At 49.5% G+C, this 27,766-nt stretch overlaps 1 long non-coding RNA gene across 1 annotated transcript; it reads left to right on the top strand.

The window, feature by feature from the left end:
* Positions 1 to 27,027, top strand: LOC116572091. The gene is made up of 5 exons (XR_004278122.1): positions 1 to 1,042; positions 1,702 to 1,826; positions 2,126 to 2,356; positions 5,663 to 5,714; positions 26,924 to 27,027. It is a non-coding gene; the product is annotated as an uncharacterized LOC116572091 (long non-coding RNA).
* Positions 27,028 to 27,766: the final 739 nt, after the last annotated feature.

Here is a 27,766-nt window from a genome sequence, read left to right as displayed (position 1 = left end):
TTGAGAGAGAGAGCACTCAGCTCCTGCTGAGCACAGAGCCTGATGCAGAGACTCAATCCCCGGATCTATGAGACCAGAACCCGAGCTGAAACCAAGAGTTGGATGTGCAACCCAACTGATCCACCTGGGTGCCCTGATGCACCTGATTCTAAGCAAAAATATTTCAGGAAAGCCTATTTTACACAGACTACGAGGACAAAGAGCCTTAATATGGTCCAGGCCAAGAATAAACTTTGAGATGAAATTGAGAGAAAAACAGGTAGAAAAGGAAAATCAGCAAACATAGGTGACAACAGGGAAGAAAAGAAAACACACTAAAATGAAATTTCTGGTAAACCAGGCTATGACATTCAGATCCACTTATGTCCACTTCCATATTGTACAAGTACATGTGATTTTTACAACCAAACAGTGACCCTGGGTTAGAAGTTCTCATTTCCTGGCTCCAGGGTGGAATGCGTGGACAGTCCGAGCGAGCCCTTCCACGTCTGACTTCTGCAGGCCGTCATCCGAGACAGACGCGATTACAAAATCCCAGTCTGGCTGGGGTTGACTGGGAGGCAGGGATCACTGGGTGGCTTTCTCCAGCTGAACAAGGAAAGACAACAGGCGAATGGGATGAGGCTGCGCCAGGGGCCACACACTCTGACTCCGCGCCAGCTCGTATCCTGGCTTCAGTCTTCTGGAATTCCAGGGCCTCCCTAGACAGTGCTTTCTACCACCCAAGTGTTTGTGTTGCATGGGATAGACCTTTGGGGCAGGCCCAGATGCTGCCAGATAGATAACGGTCTTGTTTGTGCGACAGAGTCACCGCCGGAGAGTTGTGTGAACAGTCAGCCTTGCCAGAGGGCTTTTGTCATACGGCAGCATCCTGGACGACGACGACGACGACGATGACGATGACGACAAGTGATGGTGGTGATGGTGACGATGGTGATGACGAAAGTATTCATTGATCGGAAGAGTGCACTGAGGCAGTTTGAAGCTTTTGTGAAGAGCATGGACTCGGATTCCAGACTGATTGCCTCAGTTGAAATTCCAGGTCTGCTACTTACTAGTCCAGTGACTGGAGACAAGTTACTTAACCTGACTCAGTTTCCTCACCTGAGAAGTGGAGACAAACAGAGTTCCTACCTCATAGGTGTATTGTAAGAATTTTATGTCATTATAGCCAATGTGTGCAAATATAAATACACAGTATATATAAATTTACACCTATAAATGCATATATATATACACACATAAGTATTTCCGTATTTCTGTGTGCATGTGTGGGTACAGATCTCTAGTGTATAAAGCACTTCCCAGGGCACCTGGGTGGCTCAGTGGGTTAAGTTTCTGCCTTCAGCTCAGGTCATGATCTCAGGGTCCTGGGATCGAGGCCCACATCGGGCTCTCTGCTCAGCAGGGAGCCTGCTTACCCCTCTCTCTCTGCCTGCCTCTCTGCCTACTTGTGATCTCTCTCTCTGTCAAATAAATAAACAAAATCGTAAAAAAAAAAAAAAAAAAAAAACTTAAAAAAATAAAGCACTTCTTGTGCTCCTGATTAAGGCAATCATTAGCATTAATTGCCAGTCATTAGCACTCCGGCACATGCTATAGCAACAATTGAGGGCTTCCTCTGTGATACGTGCTTTGAAGACATGACCTTAGTTAATTTTCACAGCAGCCCCAGGAGGTATGACCTTTTCTGTTTTACAGATGAGGACCTGAGGTGGAGAGCTGAAGTGGGCTGCTCCTGGTGCCCTCCTGGTGGAGCCAGGACTTAAACCCTGACTTCAAAGCCTGATGTGTATGAGGCTAAGTCGTGTCATCTCTCCGTGGATGTAAGCAAACTAGCCACAAATATCCCAGGGCCTGTGTTCCTCTAAGCTGTCCTTAATTCACATGCCAGAACAGAGGCTTAACTACAGAGCTCTCTGAACCATTACAAATATCTGCATGGTTTTAGCAGAAAATGATTTACATCCGCTCTCGTAGAAACCAGAATGTTCCACACGGTACCCAAAAGGCGTGCCCCTTGCCCCTGGATAAATGGAGTTTACAACCCACAAAGGAAGGTTCATGAGTCTGCTGGGGAGACAGGAGTCATCTAAATAAGAATCTTTCTCTTTTTCTCTCCAAGAGTTCACACTTCCCAATCAGGAATAGTGAAAATTCTAACAGGCTACAACCAGAGAAGAACCAAGAATCCGAATCAGAGATGACACTTTCCCATGCCGAGGGCACTTAGTTATCTGGAGGTTGTTCCTTGGTGCCACAAGATTTAATTCTTTCAGAGGAGCTTGGCCCCTGCATTGCCAGACAGAGGATCGGGTGCTGAGGCATCAGAGATAAGCAGCCCAGAGTCCCTCAGGTAAGGCGCACGTGACCAACGGAGGGGCTCAGTGCATAGAACACAGTTGTCTAGAAGTATGAAGGAGGGGGAGTGTCTCCCTGCCGACAGGAATCCCAGAGGGCTTCTTGGTGGAAGTGAGCTGGACCCGATGGATGCATTGGGCTCAGAGTCAGAGAAGGCCTTCCGGGTAGGAGAAACTGTATTTGCAAAGGCACAGAGATATGAACGAGGCTGCCTGCTGGGGAACAGAAGGCAGGCAGGTCTGGCTGGAGCAGAGAGGGGAGAGAAGAGGGGGAGGGGTGTGGGGGTGTATGCGGCTGGTAAAGTCGAGGGGGATCCGATGGCCAAGGGCCTTGTGTTTCCAGGAGTGTGGGGGGCAGCTCAGGGAAAGGCTGCTGTTCCCTGGCAGCGACATGACTTGTCCTTGTCTGTAAAGACTGGGAACAGGAAAGACCAGAGAAGAGCCGCCTGAGAGCGGGGCATTGCCATGTTAGAACAGGAGGTGGTGACAGACTGAATTAAGAAGTAGTGGTGGGCTGGAGGAGAGGGAGAGGATGGCAAAGGAGTCTTTGGGGTGGGAAAGTGGAAGGGGGAAGCTCTTAGGGGCGGCGGGGAGTCCTACCCTGCCCAACCAGGTACTTGGCTGAGCGGGGAAACACAAAAGGAGCCTTGGCAGAAAGATAATGAAATACGGAGTCTGGAGGTGGGAGGGGGGCAGCTCTGCAGGACGACTTCCACTGGTTTCTATCTCTGATAAACTGTCAGGAAATAGGCGTTGAGTTTGCCAGATTCTCATTTGTGGAGTCAGTGGGGAGAGGCCAACGGGGTGTCGGGGCCCATGGGAGAGTTGGCATGTGGCCCCTAGGAGAGGGGGAGGGGAGCTTGCCTGGGGGCAGCACTGGAGGAAGGGGGACTGGCCACGAATGTGCCACGTGGAGTGCCCCATGCTGGCGGGGGGGGCAGCTGGAGAAGGAGGCACAAAAGAGGTGAAAAAAGTCATGCAAAGTTAGGACACTAGGAAGATTCAAGAAAAGAGTGTGGAGACTCTGGGATGCCACCAGAGGCCACCCAGGAAAGTCCTGAAGATACATGTCAGGTGTTCTGATCAGGAACCATGGAGAAGCCCGCAGAGCTCCTAGGACTGAAGACTCGGGGAGGGCGTGGAGGGGAGCAGGTGAGGTTGGAAGGAGGCTCTTCGTCGTCCAGGGCTAGAAACCCGAGTTGGGAGCCCAAAACATTAGTGCATCTGTGTCATGGGCTCATCTTACAACATCCTGTCACCAAATCCTGGAAACCAGGGAAAGAATTTGATTATGCTGAGTTGTTCCTGGCACCGGTACTAATGTCTTGGGGAACCGTAAGCAAGAGGAGAATTCTGAAAAAATTGTAAAGACGTGTTTGGTGAAAAGGAGAAGGAAAATCTTCTCAGCTGTGGAGCAGAGCACACAGAACAGGGTTGGAGGCGGCAGTGAGCAGGGCAGGTGGGGGAAGGCTGGAGTTTGCTCGTCCGCAGTGAGGATCGGACGTGAGACACTGAAAGTTCATGACTCAGTCCTTGGATCTGACCTGAAAGGCCAGTGGGAGCCACTGAAGGTTTCTGAGAAACGGAGTGACGTTATCAAAACAACACAGTATATGCAGCATCGGGGTCCAAGGCCAGATTGTCAGACATGACCTCCATGTTCTACGCTTGCTTGGTCAAACACAGTTCGTGGTGGAAGTGACTGTGTCTGTTCTTGTCCCAGTAAACTCCAAAAAGTGCTTTGGCGTGGGTGGCTGACACCACACTCAATCGCACATGCAAATACAGTAATTATGCCTGAAAAATTAGAGGTCAGCTGGAGGCCAGCGGAAGATTTGGCCTCTCTGCTTCCAGATTTTGAAATAGCAGATTATGCACAACTCACTGTCTTCCGCCAAGACCTCATTACACACTTTTGCCAGGATCTCATTTTACAATTTCCATTCTTTTAAAGAGAAATCCCCACACGACAGTGATTCTGGCCAACTAAGTGCTTTCCCCCAAAGTGCGGTTTGTCAGAGCAACCCGCCCCCCCCCCCGCCCCGCCCCAGTCTGGCTCCCGGTACCTGCTCGCCCTCCGGGACTCCGGGGCCTCAGGGCCACAGAGGAAAACGCGCGAAGCCAACGGCGCCTGGATTCTCTTAGGAGAAACATTTTGGGAGAGGAGGCTATAATAGAGTCCTGAATATAATATGGCACAACAATCTTAAATATTCCAGACAGGAAAAGTTTTTTGTCAAAGCCTCTGACAGTTTAAACTTTAAAGCTTTAGCAAAACTTTTAAACTTTTAAACTTTGAACCTGTTTGAACCTCTCATGATTTATGAATTATTAAATGTACCACTGAAAATCAGACTTTCTCTTGAACTAGGAAAGCTTTCTGCCTAAAAGCAACTGAGAAGAGGGTGACTGGCTATGGGGGATACAGAAGGAAGAGAGGGCCATAGTTTTGTCTTGTTTTGTTTTTTGTTTTTCCTGGAGGGGTATTCCTTTTGGTTCTGTAAAAAACCAGATCCAGAAAAGTCTTAGGAGATAAAAGGTCCAAACCAAGGCACACGATATAAAAAAGGAGGTGAGAGATCAAAAGTAAAATGTAAACTGTCTGAAATTAGTTATATATCTAAGTAAGAGGGGAGCTGATGCAAATATATAATATACATTTGATATCCTGGTGGTAAAAGATACATAATGTGAAAGTTACCATTTTGGCCTTTTTTAAGCGTGCAGTTCAGTGACGTTAAGTATATTTGCATTGTCATACAACGACTGTCACCATCCATCTCTGGATTTTTTCATCTTCCCAAACTGAGACTCTGTTCCCATTAGACACTGTCACCTCCCATTCCTTTTCCCCAGCCCCTGCAAACCTCCCTTCTATAAATCTGACTATTCCAGGAGCCTCATGTAAGTGGAATTTATACACACACACACACACACTCAAATATTGCACAATCCCATGTATGTGGGGAACTTGGAATAGAGAAATCATATATATGGTTTTTTTTTCTTTTTTTACTGCTTTCATAATATAGCAACAAACACAAGGAGGGCATCAGGCCAGGAAGAATCTGAGGTTTTCCATGCATTTCAGACAGAGGTGAAAGACATGCAAAGTAAGTACAGATAGGGAAAAAACTGGTTAAAATCTATGCTTCCCAGAGGGTACCATTCAGTTCCATCCTCAGGAACCCATAATCACTGTGAAAATGAATGGGCTGAGTGGAGGGCGGTCACTGACAGCCCAGTCCTTTTTTTTTCAAATCGAAGTATGGTTGACATACGATATATTCTGTTCATTTCAGGTGTACAACAGGGTGATTCGACAGCTGTATGTGTTACAAAATGCTCACCACGGTAAGTGCAGTCACCAGCTGTCACTGTACGAACCTATCACAATATTACAGAAGGCATTCTGTCCGCGGTACTTCTCATCCTTGGGTCTTACCCATTTTATAACTGGAGCTTTGTACCTCCTCATCTCCTTCACCTGTTTCACCCCCACAGGACCCGGCGTCCTGAGGGGTGAGGACCTGGTGGGCTGCTCAGGGGATGCCCGGGGTCAGGGCTGGGCAGAGGAGGGCTGGGGAGCGCTGTTTGCGGGGGGCACATGTCGGGGAGCTCGTGATGGGTGAGTGACCTAAGTCCAGACCTTTTCCAGGAACCAGGGCACAGGTGGGATGAGCGTGTCCAGCTCCCCCCTGGCTCCCAGCACAAAAACTTTCTTACTTCTGTTAGTGTGTTTTCATGGGCTTAGTAACCAGTCATAGAAACCCCCACCCTCACCTCACAACATCGAGTGTAAACCCTGCGTGCATCCTAACAGCTCACAGGGGAGCTGCAGAAAGTTCAGGAATTGCCTGAAGACTCCCCACCAGCTGTGTCTTTTGTGCAGCTCACCTGGGTGAGGGCGCCTGCTGGCTGGGAGGCAAACTAGCCGGAGTTTCTTCCTTAATCACGTCCACTGCTATCAAAGTGACAGGGGCCCTGCATTCTGAGGAAGAAAGGAGGGAAGGCAGCGCTGTGTAAGGGGTTTGGGCCTGGGAGGGAGGCAGGAGGGACCCCAAGAGCGGAAGGGTGGGGCGGCAGCAGCAGCAAATGGCTTGCTCCGCAGTTTGCCGTTCCTCACTTTACCCCTTGGAGAAAGCCTGTCCTCATATTGTGGGTTTGGGGAGCGTGAACACATTTGGCCCAAAGTTGCTTAAGTTATGATTGGATCTACCTAGTTCTCCCATCGTGGGTGTGGAGGTGCACCCTCTCTTAGTGGCCATATTTCTATAGCAGATGTCATGACCATGGGAGGATTCTGGCAAGAGCAAGAGAGGCTGGCGGAGTGGGGGTGGGGAGGATGCAGGGGAGGGAGGGAGAGCGTCTTTTCCTCTTACTCACCAGTTAGCAGTAGGTGGGGGTTGATGCCAAGTCTCAGAGATTTGGACGAGCTCTGTGTGAATGCCTCCTGCCCAGAATAGGTCAGGACAAAGTGTTGTCAGGGCCCCCCTAACTGGGAACCCACTTCACCCAACGCTAGATGCTCAGGGTGAACTCCCTTCACCAACCTCTGGGTTCACATTCTCCGTGGGAGAATTTTCTGTGTTCTTCCCTGGTGGTGGCTTTCCTAAATCTGAGGGAGGTCATGCTGGATGGATCTCTCAAGGAGCTTTATGCCAAATGGCACACAAGTTCTAGGGCTGGTGAGTGGTCCCCCTCGAGTGGCTGTCCCTGAGATATGTAGCTGCCAGTCTGTGGCTTCACTCTGTCCCCACCCCAGCAAAGGAGCGCACAGTTTACCATTGTCTGAGAGAGAACCACTGCACCCTCCCATTCTGTCACCCTTCCTGTCACCGTGGTCACAAGACAGTGGCGAGAGTAAGAGCAAGATAAAAAAAAAAAAAGAGGACAAGATACCCCAGGAAACTGAATGGGACTTGAGCAGTCTGAACATTTAAACATGGAAACTTGGCTCTGGTTTAAAGTCAACAGGGTGTCTGAATTGGGAGAAAGAGGAAAGGCAATCTTGAGGTCGACAAAGGAGAAAGGTTTAGAAGATGGAGCATAGTTACTCTACCCCACTTTATGGACTGCGTCATACATACTAACCACTGACGAACCATTTTATTTGGAACTGTTTGAATCTTGGAGGAATTCTGCGCCAGATTGCCTGGGTTTGAATTCTGGTTCCATCACTTCCAATGTGACCTTAGCCAACTGTCTTAAATATCTGCTGATTTAATTTCTTTGATTGTAAAATGAATAATACCTGACTCACAGGCTGTTCTGATAATTGATTGAGATAAGATTTATCACTCTCTTAGCACAGCGCTCAGAATATAATAAATGTTGTTTAAGTGTTGGATGTATATGCATCTATCGCTCCACTAGTGTGGATAAAGAAACTGAGGCTCAGAGATGCTAGGTAGTTTTCCAGGGCTTTCCCAGCCAAGATTTGAACCCAGGCCTATTTGATGGTTTCCCCTGTGGTCACCTTAGCTAGCAGGGTGAAATGTTTTCAGAAGAAGAATCTTTTTTTTTTTCCCCAAAAATTTAATTTAATTTAATTTTGTGTGTGTGTGTTCCAAAATGCAGTGTTTATGCACCACAGCCTCCTTAGTACCCACCCTCCTTATTACCCACCACCAGGCTCACCCAACCCCTCACCCCCCTCCCTTCCAAAACCCTCAGTTTGTTTCTCAGAGTCCACAGTCTCTCGTGGGTTGTCTCCCCCTCCGATTTCCCCCAACTCACTTCTTCCCTGAGATGGTGGATGATGGTGGTGATGAATGCTGATACGTGCTAGGTGTTTTACACACATTATTTAATTTGATTCTTATCATAGTTCTTTTGGTAATGTATCCTCATCTCCGGGTACAAGGTTGAATGGTATGCCTCTGAAATTCAGACCTATCCAAAACCTTAAAATGTGACCCTCTCTGGGGTCTCTGCAGTTGTCATCAGTTAAGATGAGATTCTACTGATCCGAGTGGCCCCCAAATCCAGTGACTGGTGTCCTTACAGGAAAGCCAGGAGGAGACATAGAGCCCCACAGGGAGAATGCCACGTGACCATGACGACGGGATGAGAATGGTATAGCCACAAGCCAAAGAATGTCAAGGGATTTCTGACATTCTACCAGGAGCTAGAAGAGGCCAGGATGGTCCTTCCCTAGAGCCTTCAGAGGGAACATGGCCCTGCCAAACTTTTTAGCCTCCAGAACTGGAGCGGATAGATTTCAGTTGTGTTCAGGCACCTCGTTTGTAGTCCTTTGTTATGGCGGCACTAGGGCACTAAAACTCCCCAGCTGACATTTGAAAAACTGAGGCTCAGGCAGGCTAGGGGATTTGCCTCAGGTCAGCTCATTGGTGGCAGCAGACCTGGGACTTGAACTTGAGTTTGTCTGACTCCCGGCAGGGCTCTGACAACCCCCAGTGTCGGGGGTGCCGAAGCATCTGGGTCACATTCAGGCTGGCGGTCATAGGCACGCTGCCTTGCACTTTCCAGTCCAGTGTCTCCTGAACTTGACCCTGTGGTCCAGAAACCAAGAACCATGTGCTGTTCAACGTATCATGTGGAAGGGACTAAAAACAGTAGCCATGCCTCCCTTACTACTGGGGAGCAAATCCACCAAATACTTGGGGGAGAATTTCTCAGTTAAGCAGGTTATTAACTTAGGTTTTCCTTTAAGTACAAGTGATAGAGACAGTTATTTCGGAATAATAAAAGCTTTAGCTCCTGCAGAATTACTTTACGTTAGATCCCTGTCGTGCACAGAATCAGATTAATGATCATTCATTACTACCTTCAGTTCATGCCCGGCTTTGCTCTTTATTCCCTCTGTAACAAACAACTCTGAAGCAGCCAATGAACCCCAGAAGCAGAATGTTGGCGGTAACTCCCAGAAACCTATATTCTCCTCCCCAGCCCCTTCCCTCTCTCCTTGCAGATAAAACAACCTTCTGGACTTTGATCTTTGTTATTTCTTTATAAATAAATACTTTCGTCAGATGGGCATATGTGTGTCCCCAACTCCTATGCGGTTCGGCCATGCCTTCGACCTTGACTCCGGTTTTACTCATCCCGCCTCTGGAATTGGCAGTCATGGTCTCGGTAGCTCGGATGGCTTATTGAGTAACATTTTCCTTGTGTGTAGCAGGCTCAGCGCCTCCCCCCCACCCCCCGACTCCTTTCTGACCTGATCCCACTCCCTTGCTCACCTCCCCTGGCGCCCACGGCAGACCTGGCTGCAGACCCCTTTCCTGGAGACAAAAGCACAACACACGGAGAAAGGAGGGCTGCTTGTGTAGCATGACTGACTGAAGGACTGAGAATGGGGGCCGTGGGCCAGATTATGGTCCTTCGCCAAGTCTGTTAGGCCATTTGATAGCTCATTTAGCTCTCAGGTGTCCTTGCTGTGCATATAATCACACTTCTTTTGAGAGGGGATCCAAACAAAGGCTTAATCCTGTGGCATTTTTACACACACAAGGGCTTTTGTTCCCAGGCCTTCTGCATGCAAATAATAATTTCAAAGCAGTTAAACAAATCTACTCATCACCCACTGAGGCCCATGCCTGTCTCCGTGTCTTGCAAAGGGAGCAGGCATGCAGGTGAGGCCCAAAGGAATGGTTTCTGTGAAGGGAGATTCTGGTCTGGCTTCTTTTGGTGGGAGCAAACCACCTGGCTTGAAGGGCAGTACTCTTCCCAAGCAGGAGAATTAGGAACTCGAGCTGATGAGGTTGGGAAATGGAGATCATTTTGGGAAGAGAGACTTCGTTGAGTGTCGTGGATTTTTGTGGGAGGGGAGGAAGTGGAAAATGCATCCTCTGCTGATTCACAGGGGGAACGGACTTCTGGAACTTTCTCTCCCAATGATCACTGACATTCTCCTCCGTGAATAAACACTGAGAAGGAAACAAAGGAAAAGGAGACGTCTAAGTAATTCCAGTAAGTTGTTCCTCCGGCCAGAGACTCAGCCTAGAGCCAGCACACTTCAAAGACAATACAGTTGCCTGTCAGCTGCAGAATTTCTCTGTCTGAGGTAAAATATTTCATGGAGGGATGAGGCATAAGTTTTGGAAGGAGAAGGTGATAACACAAAGCCAAGGAAACAGAGAAGGAATGATACTCCGGCAGGGAGATGCGCTTGGGGAGCAGGGGGACAATTCTGGCCTGAACCTAGAAGGTAAAAATGTCATAACAGGCGAGCAGATGTCTTCTGGCCGAGAGATCAAAGCTGTTGCATTTGGAATGTTGTCATGATCCCTTCGTAAGAGGCGGCCATCCTCCAAATGGATGCGTGGTAACCAGTGAGCGTGGTCACAAGAAGTACTTGGGTGGAAATCATCAAAATTCAGAAATTATCACTGCTTTCATTCCTTTCCTTGGGAGATGGATCATGGGTAGGGCAAGGACCAAAGCCAGAAGGATCTAAGGATCATAGGAAGAGACCCCCCCAGGGCTTCCAAATGGAACCTTGGGGGTTATATTTTGGACGTGGCTCTTGGGGTTTGGAAGGGTAATGCTTGCTCAGGGCTAACTCGGTACACGCAGGGTCTGCAGATCAAAGAATGGAGGACGGAGACTCCCTGCCAAAAAAGTAGCCCATAAAATGCTTTATTAAGCACAGAGAAATGAGCTTTGGCAAGAGCACACTTGTACACGTGCAGGAAAAGTGATCAAGGTAAAGAAGCCAGTAAAAACCTCTAAGAGCCAGAACAGCAGACACTCTTCACCTTCGAGGAACAGAAAGAGCAGTCATCATTGTGACAGCCATAATCAAGTGACATTTCCAGCAATGAGGGATCATGGCATGGGGCCATTTCCTCTGGGAAAGTTGGTTATGGCTTGGGAAGAGTTGGCTTTTCTGGGGCCTCTCTCTGAACACTGGGGCGGGTGATAGATTTGGATCGACTGAGGCCTGGTGGCAGCACCATGACTGGAAGCAACTCAGACCCCAGAGGAGAGGGCCAGGTCTCAGGGAGACATTCCAGTCCTTGCCCAACACCCCCACCCCCCCCCCCCCCGCCACAATCCATTCTGGATTTTCAGACAGCCAAGAACAACTTCTTGCCAAAGTCTCAGTGATGGATTTGGAGGTGCTACCTGTTTGGAGGTCTGGGGATTTAAAAGATTTCAGCTGCGTCTGTTTAAGTCTGGCTTCGGTGTGTCTACATGACAGATGTGGCACTGCCGTTAGAGGGGGGACACATGTAGGGTGTGTAAGTGTAACGGGGATTTTAGGGCACTAAAGCTGATGTGATTTGGAGAAACAAAACCAAACCACAAGGTGCATTAAAAGAAGAGAAGGGATCCCACCATTGACAGGATGATGCCCCAGTCCTTTGGCATGGTTTCTGAAGCCCCTTGTGGTCTGTCCTCCTCTGCCCCCACCTCCCTGTGTTGCCAGAGCCTGAGACTGCCTGCAATTCCCCAAGTGGACTGCAGGGGGCTGATTCTCAGGGGTTCCCTTACTTCCTGAAAATCCTCTCCCCTTGAGCATGGGCTAGGTCAGCTTGTAACAGGGTATGACAAAGGTGATGGGAAGACATTTCCATCTTGTTGCCGAGGTCAGTGTCTTTGTTGAAGAGGACCACTTGGCGGTGGGCTAAAGGCAGCATCGAGCCATCTAGACCCAGGCCCTTAGTCCAACAATCCTTGAAGAACCATGATATGCTAACAACCACGTGAACTTGGAAATGGAGCCCTCTTACAAATCATCAGATGGGACCCCAGCCCTGGCCAGCACCATGACTGATGCCCTGGGAGAGCCCTGAAGGTGAAGACCCAGCTAAGCCGTGCCCAGATTGCTGCCCCACAGACACAGTGAGATCAAAAAGTCCTGTTGTTTTGAGCCACTAAGTTTGTGGGTCATTTGTTAGGCAGTAATAGATATTAGTGTAAAGCCCTTGAAATTTCGTGATCTGTGCCTTTGCTTCTGATCCTCCTAATGCCTGGAAAGCCCTCCTCCCCCTACACCCCGACCTTGCCAGTGTGGCCAATCCCCATTTGTTGTTTAAGAAGTGGATCGGGGCACCTGTGTGGCTTAGTGGGTTAAGCCTCTGCCTTTGGCTCAGGTCATGATCTCAGGGTCCTGGGATCGAGCCCCGCATTGGGCTCTCTGCTCAGTGGGGAGCCTGCTTCCCAGTCTCTCTCTGCCTGCCTCTCTGCCTACTTGTGATCGCTATCAAATAAATAAATAAATAAATCTTTAAAAAAAAAAAAAAGATGTAGCTCACATACTACATCTTTGGAAAGGCCCACCCTGCCTTCCCCCAAAACCCTGCTTTCCGATGGAGTTGACTTTTCCCTTCTCGGACCTTGCACAGACTTTTCATAGCATTTAAACCTGTAGTGTGACTTGCTGTATTTTCTGTCAGTCTCCACAGAAGCCCTCCAATTCCTGGAAGAGGAACATATTTTCACTTGTTAGAACTGCAGTAGACCTTTCAGAAGCACATGAAATCAGTTGCTCCGAGGGTTTAGGAAGTGATGGAGGAAGGGTCCAGCTTAGGCTGGTGGTGAATGGCTGCGGTTGCTGGGCAAAAAACAAGGTGGGCAGAGGGGGGTAGCCCTTCCCCCATGGGCTTTGGGACAGAACAGAAACAGAGTGAGAGAGAGGAGGGATGGCAGAGTGCATCTGGAAGGAGGTTTAATGCTGAAAAGCACGCCCAACTCATCAGGAACACTGAGCTATGCTGGGGACACAGCTCAGCGCCTTGGGATCTCCTCACATGTGGTAAAGACGTGAGGTCCTCCCCCATGTTTTTAAGTTCTTTGTAATTTTAGATGCTCTGATACATTTACTTGCTTATTGCTTGGGGAACTCACCACGTTGTCTTGTTGAACATTGTAGCTGAGGGTTTTGCTGAGGAGGAGGCCCGTGGTTGGCGTTCATTAAGAATGTGCAGAGTTGGGGCGCCTGGGTGGTTCAGTGGGTTAAGCTTCTGCCTTCAGCTCAGGTCATGATCTCAGGGTCCTGGGATCGAACCTGCATCGGGCTCTCTGCTCATCAGGGAGCCTGCTTCTCCCGCAACCTGTCTCTCTGCCTACTTGTGATCTCTGTCAAATAAATAAATAAAATCTTTAAAAAGAAGAAGAAGAAGAAGAAGAAGAAGAAGAAGAAGAAGAAGAAGAAGAAGAAGAAGAAGGAGAAGAAGAAGAATGTACAGAGTCAGAATGTTATGGCGTTTCCACCTGTGGGTGGCCGGAACCCTGGACCAGAGAAACGAAGAAGGACTGGCCCCAGATGGTGATGGCTGACAGCTGAGGAAGAGCTTGCCCTGTTTCTCCACGCCTGGCTGGTGGGACTCCCTGGCCGGGACGCTTATGACTCACACCTCCCACCAGCTCTTCCTGAGCATCGACCAAGCACCAAGCCTTGTATTAGGATTGGGGGTGCTATGACAAGGCAGGACAAGTTTCCTGATCAGGGGTGGAGAGAGACTTCAGGAACCTGCAGACGCCTCCAGGTGAGGACAGAGAAGAGCCCAAGCTATGGGCTGGGCCTGGAGAGGGTGGGATGAATGGGGGAAGACTTGTTTTGGGGGCCCCTGGAGTAGCTGGTGGGGGAGGATCCGGGTATCCCCCGTGAAGACGATATTGTCTTAGACTGCTCAGGCTGCCGTAAACCACCATAGACTGGGTGCCTCAAACAACAGACTTTATTCTCTCTCAGCTCTGGACACTCAGAATTCCAAGATCAAGCTCCCGTAGGGTTTGGCTTCTGGTGAGAACTCTCTTCCCCACCTGCGGAGCGCCGCCTTCCCGTGATGTCCTCACATGGCAGGGGGAGGTGGTGGGGGGTGGGGGAGGGAGAGAGAGAACTGCCTCTTCTCATGAGGCCACCAATCCTTAGGGCCCCACCCTACTGACCTCACTTAGCCTTCATTACCTCCTAAAGGCCCATCTCCAAAGACTGGCACATCGCAGGGCTACGGCGTCAACGTATGCATCGTGAGGGACACAGTTCTGTCCATAACAGTTGTTTCCTTCTGGGGCCAGGAGGCACACTCCATGCGCAGACAGCCCACTCCCCTTCTCTCTGGCCACACATCCAAGCACAAGGCCAGGGCTCTCGGGTTTCCAAGTGGGGTGCCGGGAGCGTCTGACTCTTGATCTGATATGACTTCATGCCCCAGGGGTGCCACACGACACTTCAAAGCATTGGACTTCCAGAAATGACAGGACCCAGGCTCCACAGCAGGTGCGATGCTTGTCACAAGAACCCACTGTCCTGCCTCAGGGCAGCCTGCTTGCTGGGAGCACCCGCCACGCTGCCCCTGGGGTAGGAAGTCACCTCAGCACCGGGTGGAGAAGAGCATTTACAGCCATTATCTTGCCCGTGGTGACGGGCGCAAAACCTCTGTCGGGGACGGACCGAATGTCAGCCCAGTAATGACTGATCCAAGGGCGTGAGGTGTTTCCCCAGGGTCCTGAGCACCTGCGCCTCCCAGTGTGAGATGAACTACCAGTAACCTTGCTTCAACCACAGATAATTCTCCTTCTTGCGGTTCCCGCATCTCTAATCTCTGGGGTGCATTTGGCGTGTGGAAGTGGGGACACACGTCTTAAGTGACGGAGGGAACAAGGCAGTGGCAGAGGGCACGGAGCTGATACCCATTCCTCTGGCTCCCCAGGAGAGTGGTGACCGGCAGACCTCCCTAACCCGGCCAGACTCCAGTTCTGGAGAATGAGCTCACTTCGAAAACATACACGCTTTTCCTATTGAAAAGCAATAAAAGGTCATTATAGAAAAGTCAGAAAATATGGAAAAGTACAAGGAAAAATATTGTCCAGAATTCAACCATCCAAAGCCCCTACTACTGTGATAATATTGTATCTTGTCCATGCTTTAATCCATGAGTATGTTTGTTTTATCAAATTTTATTTTTTTAAATATATTTTTTAAGGATTTTATTTATTTATTTGGCAGAGCGAGAGAGTGAGCGAGCAGAAGCAGGAGGAACAGCAGGCAGCTGGAGAGGGAGAAGCAGACTCCCCACTGATCAGGGAGCCTGATGTGGGGTTCAGTCCCAGGAATCTGAGATCATGACCTGAGCTGAAGTCAGACACAACCCACTGAGCCACCCAGGTGCCCCTGTTTTATCAAGTTTTAATCATATGGTAAATATAATTTTATCCTGATTTTTTAACAGTTCCTGTTACTGGATAAGCATTTAAAAAGCTCTACAAACCTTATAAACTTATTATTGCCCTTTTAAAAACTCCCTTAGTTAAACATAAATGGTTTGTTTTTATTTTTTGCTGTTTAGCAATAGAAGTGTTTTAGGCAATGACTTTGCCTCTGGGAAAAGTCTGTTTGGGCTGTGGTGTATTTTTATTAATAGTGCTTTCTAAATTTTCTCTGTTCTCAATTTAGATCACAAATTTGACTCAAGAGTTGTTTATTAGTAATTTTAAAATTCCAAAAGTGGGTGCCTGGATGGCTAAGTCAGTTAAGCATCTGCCTTTGGTTCAGGTCATGATCTCAGGGTCCTGGGATTGAGTCCCAAATGGGGCTCCCTGCTCAGTGGGGAGTCCGCTTCTCTCTCTGCCTCTGCCCCTGACTTGTGCTCTCTCTCTCAAATAAATAAAATCTTAAGAAAAATAATAAAAATTCCAAATGGTGGGTTTTCTTGGTTAAAAATCATGTAAAATGACTATTACTTCAATTGGCAGAGATGTTACTCCTCTTTGCTGTGCACCTTCAACTATTAACTATTGAATTAATGTTGAACATCTTTGTACATGAATCTCTTCCCTTAGTACATGATTTCTCAATGGGAGTGATAACTGTCCCTGGGTTGGTGTGTGTGAAATAAATCATACTCTTTTTATGTATAAAACATGGATAATAAGTGCAGCACATCAATATATGGTATATCTGTGTTGCAAAATTGTAGGGGACACAAGAAAAACGTGCTTAAAAAAAGGCTTTTAACTAAAGGACCAATAATAAAAAGAAAAGGGCAAGAAGCAGTTCCTGGGAATAGAGGCCCAGCATGGAAATAGTAACTCAAAGGGCTTGAACATTTTAAAAATATTATTTATTTATTTATAAAGACTTTATTTATTTATTTTAGAGAGAGAGTGTATGTGCAGGGGGAGGGACAGTGGTAGACGGAAAGAGAGAGAGAATATCTTTTATTTATTTATTTATTTATTTATTTATTTGACAGAGAGACCGTGAGAGAGGGAACATAAGCAGGGAAGGAAAGGGAGGGAGAAGCAGGCTTCCTGCTGAGCAGGGAGCCCAATGTGGGACTCAATCCCAGGACCCTGGGATTATGACCCGAGCCAAAGGCAGATGCTTAATGACTGCTTAATGCTCTCTCTGGGTGTCAGGCACCCAGAGAGAGAGAATCTTAAGCAGACTGTTGAGCTGAGCGTGGAGCCCAATGCGGAGTCTGATCTCATGACCCCAAGACCATGACCTGAGCCAAAACCAAGAGTCGGATGCTTGATTGAGTGAGCCTCCCAGGTGCCCCAAAAGGCTCGAACATTTTAAAGGGCTTGATACATATTCCAGATTTGCATTCTACAAAAGTTATACCGATATGTACTATCTCCAGCAATACAGGTTTTATCCTAATTAGCTCATTAAAAAAAAAGTCTATGAAGTGTCCACAGGAAGAATGCCATTTATAATTCAATTCTCATTTTGAACATTCAGCAATCAGTGTTGTCAAGAACACAAGCTTTGCTGGGGAGTAAGGAGGGCGCTTGTCTGAAGAGCACGGGGTGATGGGTTGAACCACTATACTGTACACCTGGAACTGATACAACACCCTATGCTAACCCATTGAAATTTAAATAAAAACCTTTTTAAAAAGGACACAGGCTTTACGATCAACAGGCATGAGCTCCGCAACCTTGGGCAAGTCATTTCCCCTTTCTGAGCTTCAAATCCTACCCTGTGATACGAGAATTTTTAATCTACAGCCAGGGTTCTTGGCTTCAAGGAATGAAGTCGTATTCTGACCTATTCAGGTACAGGAGAAGTTTGGTGATGGGATTTGAGTCGCTCAAGGAATCACTGAGAAGGGTGGGTCCAACCAGGCTTAGAAAATGTCCTAGAAACAGAGGAGGAGCCACGGGACCCACTACCCTCCACATCCAGGTGTTTGCTGCCAGTTCTGCTGCTAGAGCAAGTTCTCCCTGTCCCCTTCTTACTGCCGCTTGTTCCTGATTCAAATCCAATGGCCAGACCGGGTCGTACACCATGTCCTGCAGAAAGCAAACATGTGGCAAACTCTCGTGAGCAGTGAGAGAAGGAAAGTCCCACTCTTTGTGAAGAACTTTGTGGAGAACTTTGTGGAGAACTTCCCCACACCCAAGAAGGGGGATTAGATACCGGGTAGCTAAGACACGGAAGTCAAGAAGTCTCAGGATGTCCTTTACGGCACTTCACAGGGTCTTTGGGAGGGTTCCACGAGTTGGGATGTGGAGACAGCAAGCGTTTGAGAAGAACTCCGTCAATGGGAGCTGTCTGTCTCCCGTGATTATTCTCAGCCATAGTTCTGTTCTGCACAGGAGTTCCTGCCCCAGAACACGCATACACACACGCACACACGCACACACACACACGCTCATGCACACGTCTCTTTAAAGAAAATGCAGTAGGTTAAAGTTCCATATGGGATGCTGGGAATGCCACAAGGCCATGTCTGTTTATGTGCCCAGTGGTTGGTAGAGCCAGAAACTCAGGGGAGGAAGAGATGCGGCTGGCGGGCCGGCTGGGAAGGCTTTGTGGAGGAGGAGGGCAGCAATGTGTGATGAAACGAGGGCTGTTGCATAATTTGGCTCTTACCATGGGCTTGCATGTGTCACAGCTCTTCAGCACAGGCCAACAGCCCCCCGGGGTGAAGCTTCTTCTGGTCTGCGCCTCCAGAACTCGGGGGCCACACTGTCTGTGCAGCGAACTCTGCCCTTCAGCCTGCTGTCCAGGGACGTGTGCGTTGGTGGACCACAAGAGGCCTTCTGGAAAGCCCCAACGGGTTGCCAGATTGTCTGAGAATCTGGATTCCTACTATGATACTGCGAGTTGATACCTGTGACAATAGCTGTCCATCCCTTTGGACATCAAATACATACCAGCCCCTCCCGAGAGTTTCTTCCAGCTCCTTCATGCTCCCCGAGGCTGGGGCCCGACACCTGCCCACACAGTGGGCAGGGCCGCCATGTCCTTGCCCAGATGGTGGGAATCGGCCTCTGTCTTTCCTTGTGACAATAGCAGTGAGCTGCTATTTTTAGCTTTGCATGGGAAAGTCTGAGGGAGCGGGGAGAAAAGGGATCGGCCAAAAATCTTTTCCAGGGCAGCTGCCTTCTCAGCCAACATGGAGCAAAAGAGGAGAGAAGGGAGGTAGAGATGTCTCAGTCACTCCATTAAACACCACTGACTGCGCGATCCTCCCTCAAGCGCCCTGGCATGTAGGGACAGTGGAGAACTGAATCATTCTTGGGAGGAAGACATTCTTTGCCTGTGAGAGGGACAGGAAAGGAAGAGAGGAGAGATTCATTGTCTTCTGAAAACAGCCAATACCATCTGAAGGCTCTGTGGGAGCTGCCTGTGGGCGGTGAGCAGGATGGGAGGTGGCCCGTGGTCAGGGGTCTGGTGACAGGTGATGGAAGAACGTCCAATAAGACAGAGAATGTGGGATGAGGCGATGGGTGGCGGGCCAAGCAACTGGTCCCCATCAATAGATCGAGAGGTTCAGTGCAGGGTGGTGGGTAGAGCAGGGGCAGGGCGGGGCGGGGCAGAGGAAGGAGGTCCCAGGAGGTATGTGTGCAACATGGTGGGGGTCAGGGACCGCAGTCAGGAACTGGCTCTGGCAGCTGGGATGGAATCAGGGGCAAGACTCGAAGCCTGTGAGGAAAAGGAGGGCACAGCACATGGCCTGTCTTTGGGAGAAATGAAGTGTCAGCAGCCAAGCTGTCATAGCAAGGCAACGTGACCTCTTAGAGTGTGGGGACTCTCCAACTGACCTGAGTGCAGATTCCCAATTCTTAGTAGCTGAGTGAGCTCCAGTCAGTCAGTCAGCCTCTCTACACCGTGGGTTGTGCAGCCTGATGTTACTGTGGCAGGGCAGTTGTATTCAACTGTATCCACCAGAATTGCTCCTGGGGAGAGCATTGTGGTTTTTGGTTTTTGTTGTTGTTTTTTTGTTTTTGTTTTTAAAGATTTTTATGTATTTATTTGACAGAGAGATCACAAGTAAGCAGGGAGGCAGGCAGAGAGAGAGGGGGAAGTAGGCTCCCTGCTGAGCAGAGAGCCCGATGCGGGGCTGGATCCCAGGATCCTGAGATCATGACCTGAGCCGAAGGCAGAGGCTTAACCCACTGAGCCACCCAGGCACCCTGGGCATTGTGTTTTGTAGGAGAGGCATGATGTCCTGTTCGGGGGATGATGTTGACACCCCAAGACATGGACTCCATCTAGAGAGAGCCAGGGGAGGGTGGGAGACTGCGCAGTATGCATCGCGCCCCCTCCTCTTCTGACCCTCAAGTCCCCAGCCAAGTTTGCAAGCTCTTGAGTAATCTTGTGGACAGAGGTCTTTTGGGCTATCCAGAGGAAGGGCTGAGGTTTTGGCCGGGGCGGATGTGGAGCAAAGATGCTGCAGGACACGTGAATGGGAAAGGGTGCTCAGCCCACTTCTGCGCTCCAGTTACTAAGGGGTTAATGATACAAGTGCGGGGCACTTGTGCTGAGGAGAAGCACCCTGTCCCCTGCTTGGCACTCAATCAATCATGGAGCTCAATCAATCATGGAGCTGCTCATTAGCCATGGGGGAGGGACACCCCCCTCCCCCCGGTGACGGGAGGAGAGGCTGCTACCTGGGCTTCAGGTTCAAGGAGGGGGTTCAGGCACGGCAATGAAGCAGAGCCCCAGAGGGGCGAAATGGGGCAAGTCAGCTCAAGGACAACCTGGTGCTGAGCCCCCCAGTCCCAGAGCCAGGCTGCTGGATGGCTAAGGAGGGACTAGGTGCAGAGCAGGAGAGGGGTTTGCCATCCAGAAGGCTTGACGATCTCTAAATGCTGTTTCTAATCTTTCTTGAATTTGGTGGATGCCAGACTGTGAAAAAAATGATGACTCCTCAAAAATGATTTTAATATTCACGTGTTGCACCCAAACCTAGGGGTTGGAATAAATACCAGAAATCTGTTTCTCATTCAAGGGACAGCAATGCAAAGTTGTGTTTTTCCCTCTTGTTTATTTAAAACCCTTGTTTTTTACTTTATCATTAATCTCTTCCATTACTTTTAATGCGGCAGCATCTTGATGTAAAAGATTGAAACTTAAACCTAAGGTAAAGCAGGGGAGCCTCGGTGGCTCATTCAGTTAAGCATCTGATTCTTCGGTTTCAGATCAGGTCATGATCTCAGGGTCATGGGATCGAGCCCTGCATGGGGCTCCATACCAGGCATGGAGCTTGCTCAAGATTCTCTCTCTCCCTCTGCCCCTCGCTCTGCTTTCATGCGCATGCTCTCGCGCGCGCTCTCTCTCTCACTAAATAAATAAATAAATAAATAAAATCTTAAACCAAAAAACCCCCAGAGCTAAATCAAAGCTCAGGAAGAACGTAGGAGCAGTTTCATGTGTTCCTAGCATTGTAAACTTCCAAAAGCTGACCTACAACGGAGTTTAAGATTTCTCCTCTTCACCCATAAACTTTGAAACTTTTCTCTGATAAATACCTGCGATGAAAAATTAGAATTACTGACCCTTTCCAACTTTGTCTTTCCCTGAATATACACAGACACACCCCAAACCCAGTTCTCTCTTTCCAGGCAACATTTTGAAAGACTGCAACATTCTCTGGGAAGGTGGAAAGTATGGGAGTCTGTCCCTTCGCTGACACGTTCGGTTCAGGCAGGTGGTGACCTTCTTCCTGGGCCAGAAGTGAGGCCATCAGAGGACCCCTCACAAGTGCCCAAAAGCACCAAGCTTTGAATTCATGGAGTTGGGGGTGGGGTCCGTTTAGGACATGAAAAATAAAGTATCTCCCTTTAGTTGAAAATACCCATTCGGTTTAGTTCTTAGTGTGTGTCCTCACCTCGGATGACTGCGTTGTTTTGTTTAGTTTTTAAATTCAAGTTAGTTAACATACAGTGTTTCATTAGTTTCACGGTAGAGTTGCATATAACACCAGTGCTCATTCCACCAAGTGCCCTCCTTAATGCCCGTCACGCAGTTACCCCATCCCCCCACCCATGATGACCATGGTTTGGATGGCAAGCCTGCGTGTGTGAACAGCTGGGATAAAGCACGCAGGGTTTTTGGTCTTCCAGCAGAATGCTTGTTTCTGCCTGAAGGTTTAGGAACCCTGTGCCCTGGGCCGGGTTCCCCAGATGGAGCCCGGAGAGACAAGGACTCTGGTGCAGGTGAGTTTTGAATGAATGCTCCCAGGGAGTCCAGGGGTGTGGCATGGGACTGGCAAGGGAAGGGGTCTGAGCGAAGAGAGGGTATGCAGCCAGGTCCTGTCGTGGGTCTCTGAGGACAGGCAGGCCCCGCATCCCAGTTGTTCTGCTCGGGGGTCCAAGGATGGAGTGTTTGCTCTCCTGTAACTGGCTGAGGGCTGCCCTATGGGGCTGCGAATTCCCAGGCACTCCCCGCATGCAGGTAAAGCGAGCTCTGGCATCTGAGGGCAGCGTCCCCTCCCCGCACCTCGGTGGCAGGGCCAGCTGTAGGGAGTGAAAGCGCCTGAGGGAGATGCCCAGTGACAGCCGCTCTGTCCCCACCTTGACATAGCCTTGGCCTCTTCGTTTTGCGTAGGGCTCTTCCGGTCTCCAGAAGCTTCGCTTTTGTTGCAGACGTGAACAAACAGTTCTCAAGTTACATGCTGCTGAAGGAAGTGTGACACGGAGTAGTAGCCACCTCAGTCTGACTCTGCCTTCTGGTTACACGAGAGTTCAAGATGGCTGCGGCAGACTAGGGATTTCTCTGTGGAGGAGATTCATGTAGACAGCGATGAGCGACCTCCGGCCATGGGTCCAGCGAGCGTCTGAAGGACGTCTGTGCTGGCCTCCAGCGACTCCGCTCCATGAGGGCTCTCCCTGACCTGCTTCTCTCCTCACATGCTGTCCCCCATCTTGCCTCTTCAGGGCAGCCTGTGAGAACCTTCGTGCTCTGCGTTTGCCTACCTCCTTGCGTTCACCTGACACCACGACGCCCCAGTGTCCTCCTTTCCAGCCGTGTTTGGTGAATCTGGCAAACCTCTGTAAAGCACTTACTGCATGCCCAGCGCCATCTCTGACCTGGAGAGACAAAGATAAACCACACGGACGGCACTGTGGCCTCCACAGAGCATGTGTTCCCCGGCGTAATACGAATGAACAAACAGCTGTGATAAAGCCGTGCGATAAGGGTTAGGAATGGGGGTGAGCGAACGGGATGCCACCTGGATTTGGGAGGTCAGGGATGCTTCCTGGAGGAAGAGACGTTTCGTCGGGGACCCACAGGGCAGGATGGGAGAGTAAGCCAGCGGAGGGCTGGGGATGTGAGAAGTACGTTCCTGACAGTATTTGAGTAAAGGCTGGGGCAAGGATGGAAAGATAGAATTGGAGCCAAAAACAGAAAGGAAGGAGAAGTAGGGATGGAGCTGGAGAGGCAGGAGGAGGCCTGGCCCCACAGAGATTCGAAAGGCGGCCTAGGGAGGGGAGGACATGACTAGCAGTTCCTTGCCTTACCCTGCACTTGTCTCCTCGGCGCCTTCTCACCTGATATTCCCTCTGCCTGAAAAGTCTCCTCTCCAGGCAATACCCTCAAGCCAGGGTTAGGTGTCCCTCCTGTTCAGGGCCGCACCACTCCGAGCCTGCCTGTGTTCTCCCGAGCCTCCCCGGTGGCACTGAGAGCAAGCTGAGGGCGGGGACCATCTCCGAAACCCCAGGCGCAGGGCCTGGCGGGGCAGGTACAGCCCAGCTTCGGGTTGGATGGCGGTCTGGGGCCAGCGGAAGGCGGCTGACCAGAAGGGAAACAGGAAGAGCATGGAGAGGCAAAGAGGGACAGAATATTAAGAGCTGGAAAGAGAACAGAAAAGGGAAACGAAGGGGAAAATTTCACTCAGCATTTCGAGCTTCTTAGGGAAAAGAAATCAAAGTGCAATTCTTACTAAAATGAGAAGGAACCACAATGATCACCTTTAAAATGACAGAAGATAGGAGAGAAATAGTGTATGCAAGACTGCCCAGATAGATCAAGGTAAAGAGGCCCCTGGACAGAGACTCGGTAATGGCAGTGACTTGGGCCTCTGCCCATCAGTTAAGAGCAGGACTCCTCTGAGTCCTCCAAGCAATCAGAATGGTCAGTACCCACTGCAAAACTGTGGTTTGCTTTTATGGCTTTAATTAAATTCAATTAAATATAATAACCAGGGCTTCTGTCTGCCCCACTCTCCCTTTCAAAACATTCTATTTTAGCTGTTGGGCATGGAGCTTCTGCACTGAAAAATCAGTGTGTGTGTGTGTGTGTGTGTGTGTGTGTGTGTGTGTGTTTGCCTTTACTAGAAGGGCAGGCTGACCTTTGAAGAACTGAATTACAGTAATAGGAACGGAAACGAGTTGCTTAAGGCAGCCCCGAGTCCCTAATGCTGTCCCTTTCTCATACCTCAGAGCACCGCACCACAGGCCATCAAGTGCAGAGGGGAGAGGGGGAGCACTGAGTGAGGAGACCTGGCTGGACTGCCCACTGTCTGTGCTTTACCAGCTGAGAGAGCTTGGGCTCCCCTTCCAAAATGTTTGCTTCTTTCAATTCTAGAAGCATACCTTGGGGAAAGCTAGAGAATTAAACTTTTACTTTTAACACTTAAACAGCTTCTAAATACAAGCCTGTTTGGAGAAAAGGGGGGTAGGGGGACAGGCAAATGTCAGTCTTTGCAAAAGAGCAACAGGAAGCCTGAGTTGGCAATGTTTTTCGGAGTACTTTAGAGAGCTGAAGGTCAAGGTGCAGAAGGCCGAGTGAGGGACTGCGGGTCTGTGCCATGTTCAGCCCTCTCAGGGGAGTTGTGCCTCTCACATCTCCCCTGGCCAGCCTGGCACCAGGAACTTCTTTCTGGGTCCTGTGGAAGATTCATCCTGGGCCCTCCATAGGGACTCTGTGCACTTTCCACACGGGATCCAGCTCAGGCCCCGTGGAAAGAATTGAGGGTGACCTATTCTTAAATATTCCAGGGAAAAAAATGAAAAAAAAAAAAAAAACACCCTTGCAAGGAAGAGGAAAAAGGTCATCCTTTCTCAATACAGAGAAATTATATTATGATTCTTGGAAACCACAACAAAAATCAGAACAAAGAAATATCAGGATCCATTCTGTCTTGAAAATTTAAGTACAGAGCAATGACATATGGTAGCTGTGAGTTTCTCATGGGGCTGAGTCTGAAGAGATCTGCAGTTCTCAAGGGCATTCTGGATGGTGACAGCAGCCATTGGCAATGGGGGTTGGTGTGGTCAGGGCTCTCCCTTCCCCAGTGGCAGACAGGGCTTGTGTGCTGTGGTTGGACTGTGGTCAGCCAGGCTCTACGCCAACCACAGATCTGCCACTTTGTACCTCTGGGCTTTGGAGGAGGAATTTATTCATGCTGCCTCAGTTCCACACCTGTAAAATGGAGAGAATAATGGTGTCGATCTCAGTGTTGCTGAGAGCATTCAATGGATGGAGACAGGCCAGGCAGCTACAGCTACTTGGTATGTGGTCTTTACTACTGCCGTATTCTGATCCTAGCTGTGCAACCAGGAACATTACCAACCTCTTTTAGCCTTCATTTCCTCCTTGTAAAAAGGAGTAAAAATACTTACCTTGGGGGCCATTATCCAGTTTAAATGGAATGGTGTCCAAACGTGTTCACTGAGTCGGGGTCAGTAAATGGTAGCCTTCCCAGTGAGGGTTTTCCTGAGTTTTCTACATTTTTCCATGACATCTTTTCAAATGCAGATTTAATAAGCTCACCTGCCCTCTGGACAGGACAACATCTGATCCTTGCTCAGAATGGCAGGAAGCCACAGCTAGTAAGGCAGGCAGCCCTTCAGGAAGAAGAGACCTGAATAAAACCATCACTGAAGGAAACATTTGGGCTTCGTGCTGAGCATGTATTCATTTACTTAAATCTCAGAGCACTCTTGTGAGCTAGGGCTGTTCTCATTCCCATTTGTAGGTGATGAAACTGTGTCTGAGGTTTAGCAGAAGTGGGATTCGGACAGGGGCCCTTGGCTCTGGAGTCTGTGTCCTGAACATGTGCCCCTGACTTTGCATAAAAAGCTTTCTATGGAGAGAGGAGGCTGGGAACATGTGGAAGGAAGCCAGAGGAGAGGTTGGGAGGGTGTTGTGGACACCCGGCCCACCTTCATTTTCAAGCAGCTTCAAGGAAACAACCCAATTATTCATTGTCACCCGAGCAGCTGCGGTCTCTGGTCCTCCGTGTCCTCGTAACCATCCTTCCCCGCTTCCTCTCTCCCCTCCCCCTGGCCGCCTCATTGATAGGAACAGGGACACACGAGGCCAGCAAACTCAGTGACCGCACACAGTGTCCTTCTGTGTGGGTCACTGGCTCACAAGGTCAGCACAACAAACTCACCCCACTGCAAGGACTGTCCCTGGGAAGCTGGGGGAGGGGTGGGGCCAGTGTTTCGTCTTGGTCTCCAGCCTGTCTCAGGCCAGGGCAGGCCTGGGTGATTGGAGAGGGAACATTGGGGGAGGGCGAGTGCGGGTGGCAGAGAAAGCTTGACGGGTGGAGGAGGGGGTGGAGACTTTATTTGGGCATTTCAGAAGATTACTCCAGAAGGCTGCTAAGTAGAATGAGCTTCTGCACCTCTAACCTCTCATGTACACCAAGCGCCTTACTACCTTGTTTTGGTAACAACTAGACTTTGAATCAATCACCTTCCCGCTCCTTTTTAAAACCATAAATGTCAAAAATATAATCCTTATTGTTGATGTGACTGTTGGGGAGGAGGTGGGGAAAGATCACGTAGCCTGTGAATCAAACATCGCCTGTAGAACATTCTGTTGGTGTAACTAGAAGATCAGTGTTCCTTTTCCCAACCAGAGAGAGTCTAAGAATCATACTGTAAATCTGTGTAACATCTAGTTTATAAATTATTTTACATATATTTTCAGAAGACGGAAAATCATCTTGCTTGGGATTCTTAACCCTCTCAAAAAAAAATCTCAATATACTTCTTTCTGGGCACAGCTTTCCAAGGCCATGCTACAGAATGGGGCTTTCTTTTCTCCCTTTACTTAAAGATTATATGAATCTCAGGAAAAGAAAGCCACTGATTTTAGGTGACTAAGAGCAAAGATTTAGAAAGAAAAAAGAGGACTTGTTTGGAAGATCTGCCTATTTGGGGAATAGAGAGAGTTTTCTTTCTTCGAGCCTGGAGGATTTATGGATTTATGTTTCCTCCTTAAGACAAATAACCCAAGCACTTTTTTTTTTTTTTTTTGGCACTGACGCTAATCAATTACCTTTGTTACTAAAGAAATAAATAATCTCTACAGAGTAATAGAGTTAAAATGCACTAGGATCTAGTGTTTGGGGTTATGTGAGACTTTTTGTTTGTTTGCTTTTGTCTCTCTAGAGCTGCGCTTTGGCTAATTTCTAGTTATGGAGTAATTTTTCCTTTTGCCACGAGTCCTGATCCACAGGAGACAAGTCAGAATGTCAGGGCCGGAAGGGACCTTGGAAAACTTAAGCCGCATGCCTTGGTTTGGGTGGGGGGCAGCTGGAGCGCATCCCCTCTGGGGCGTGCGTACCTCCAATTCTCCAATTCTCTGCCCTGGATGCTTGCTGTCGAGCTGTCTCTCCTTTTTCACATCTCAGCGCTTGGACGCAAAACCTTCGCCCTCCTTGGCGGCGGCAGGGGCGCGCGGGGGGGGGGGGGTGCCTACCCCCAGTCAAACAAGTGGTCCAGGCATTCGAAAGGGTTTGGCGTCGGGGCGGACCGGGTTCCTGCCACCTTGCGGCGTTTGGGCTCCGCGAACGCGCGCCGCGACGTCGGCCCCGGGCGGCCCCGTCTCAGCGCCGTCTCAGCGCCCGGCTCCGGCGGGGCGGCCCGGCCGCGCCGCGCCAGGCTCGCGGGGGTCAAGTCCAGGTTGCGGCGCAGGAAGGCGGCGGGGGAGGGGCGGCCCGGCCGCGCCCCCACCTCCTCTGCCCTGCGCCGTGCGCAGAATGTTGGGACCGTTCCACTGGCGTGGTATGTCTGTGTAAACATCGTTAGCCTCGGGAGCCGACGCATTGCGCGTTTTTAATTTCTCCTTACCAATTGCGGCCTGCCAGCGTTGGAGAAGAGGACGGAGACCTCGCCTCTCCGCCCTTGGGTTGCATTCCCAGGCGCCCAGCTTCCTAGACACGGTGGGGAGAGGTGCGCCTCTTCGTTTTCTGTACCCAAGGATGATGGATGTCCGTGCTGCATTCTTAACGTAC

This window comes from Mustela erminea, chromosome 13 (genome assembly GCF_009829155.1).
Source record: "Mustela erminea isolate mMusErm1 chromosome 13, mMusErm1.Pri, whole genome shotgun sequence".
Taxonomy (NCBI): Eukaryota; Metazoa; Chordata; class Mammalia; order Carnivora; family Mustelidae; genus Mustela; species Mustela erminea.
Note: the sequence above shows the minus strand (reverse complement) of the source record. Positions and strands in the feature narration are given on the sequence as shown.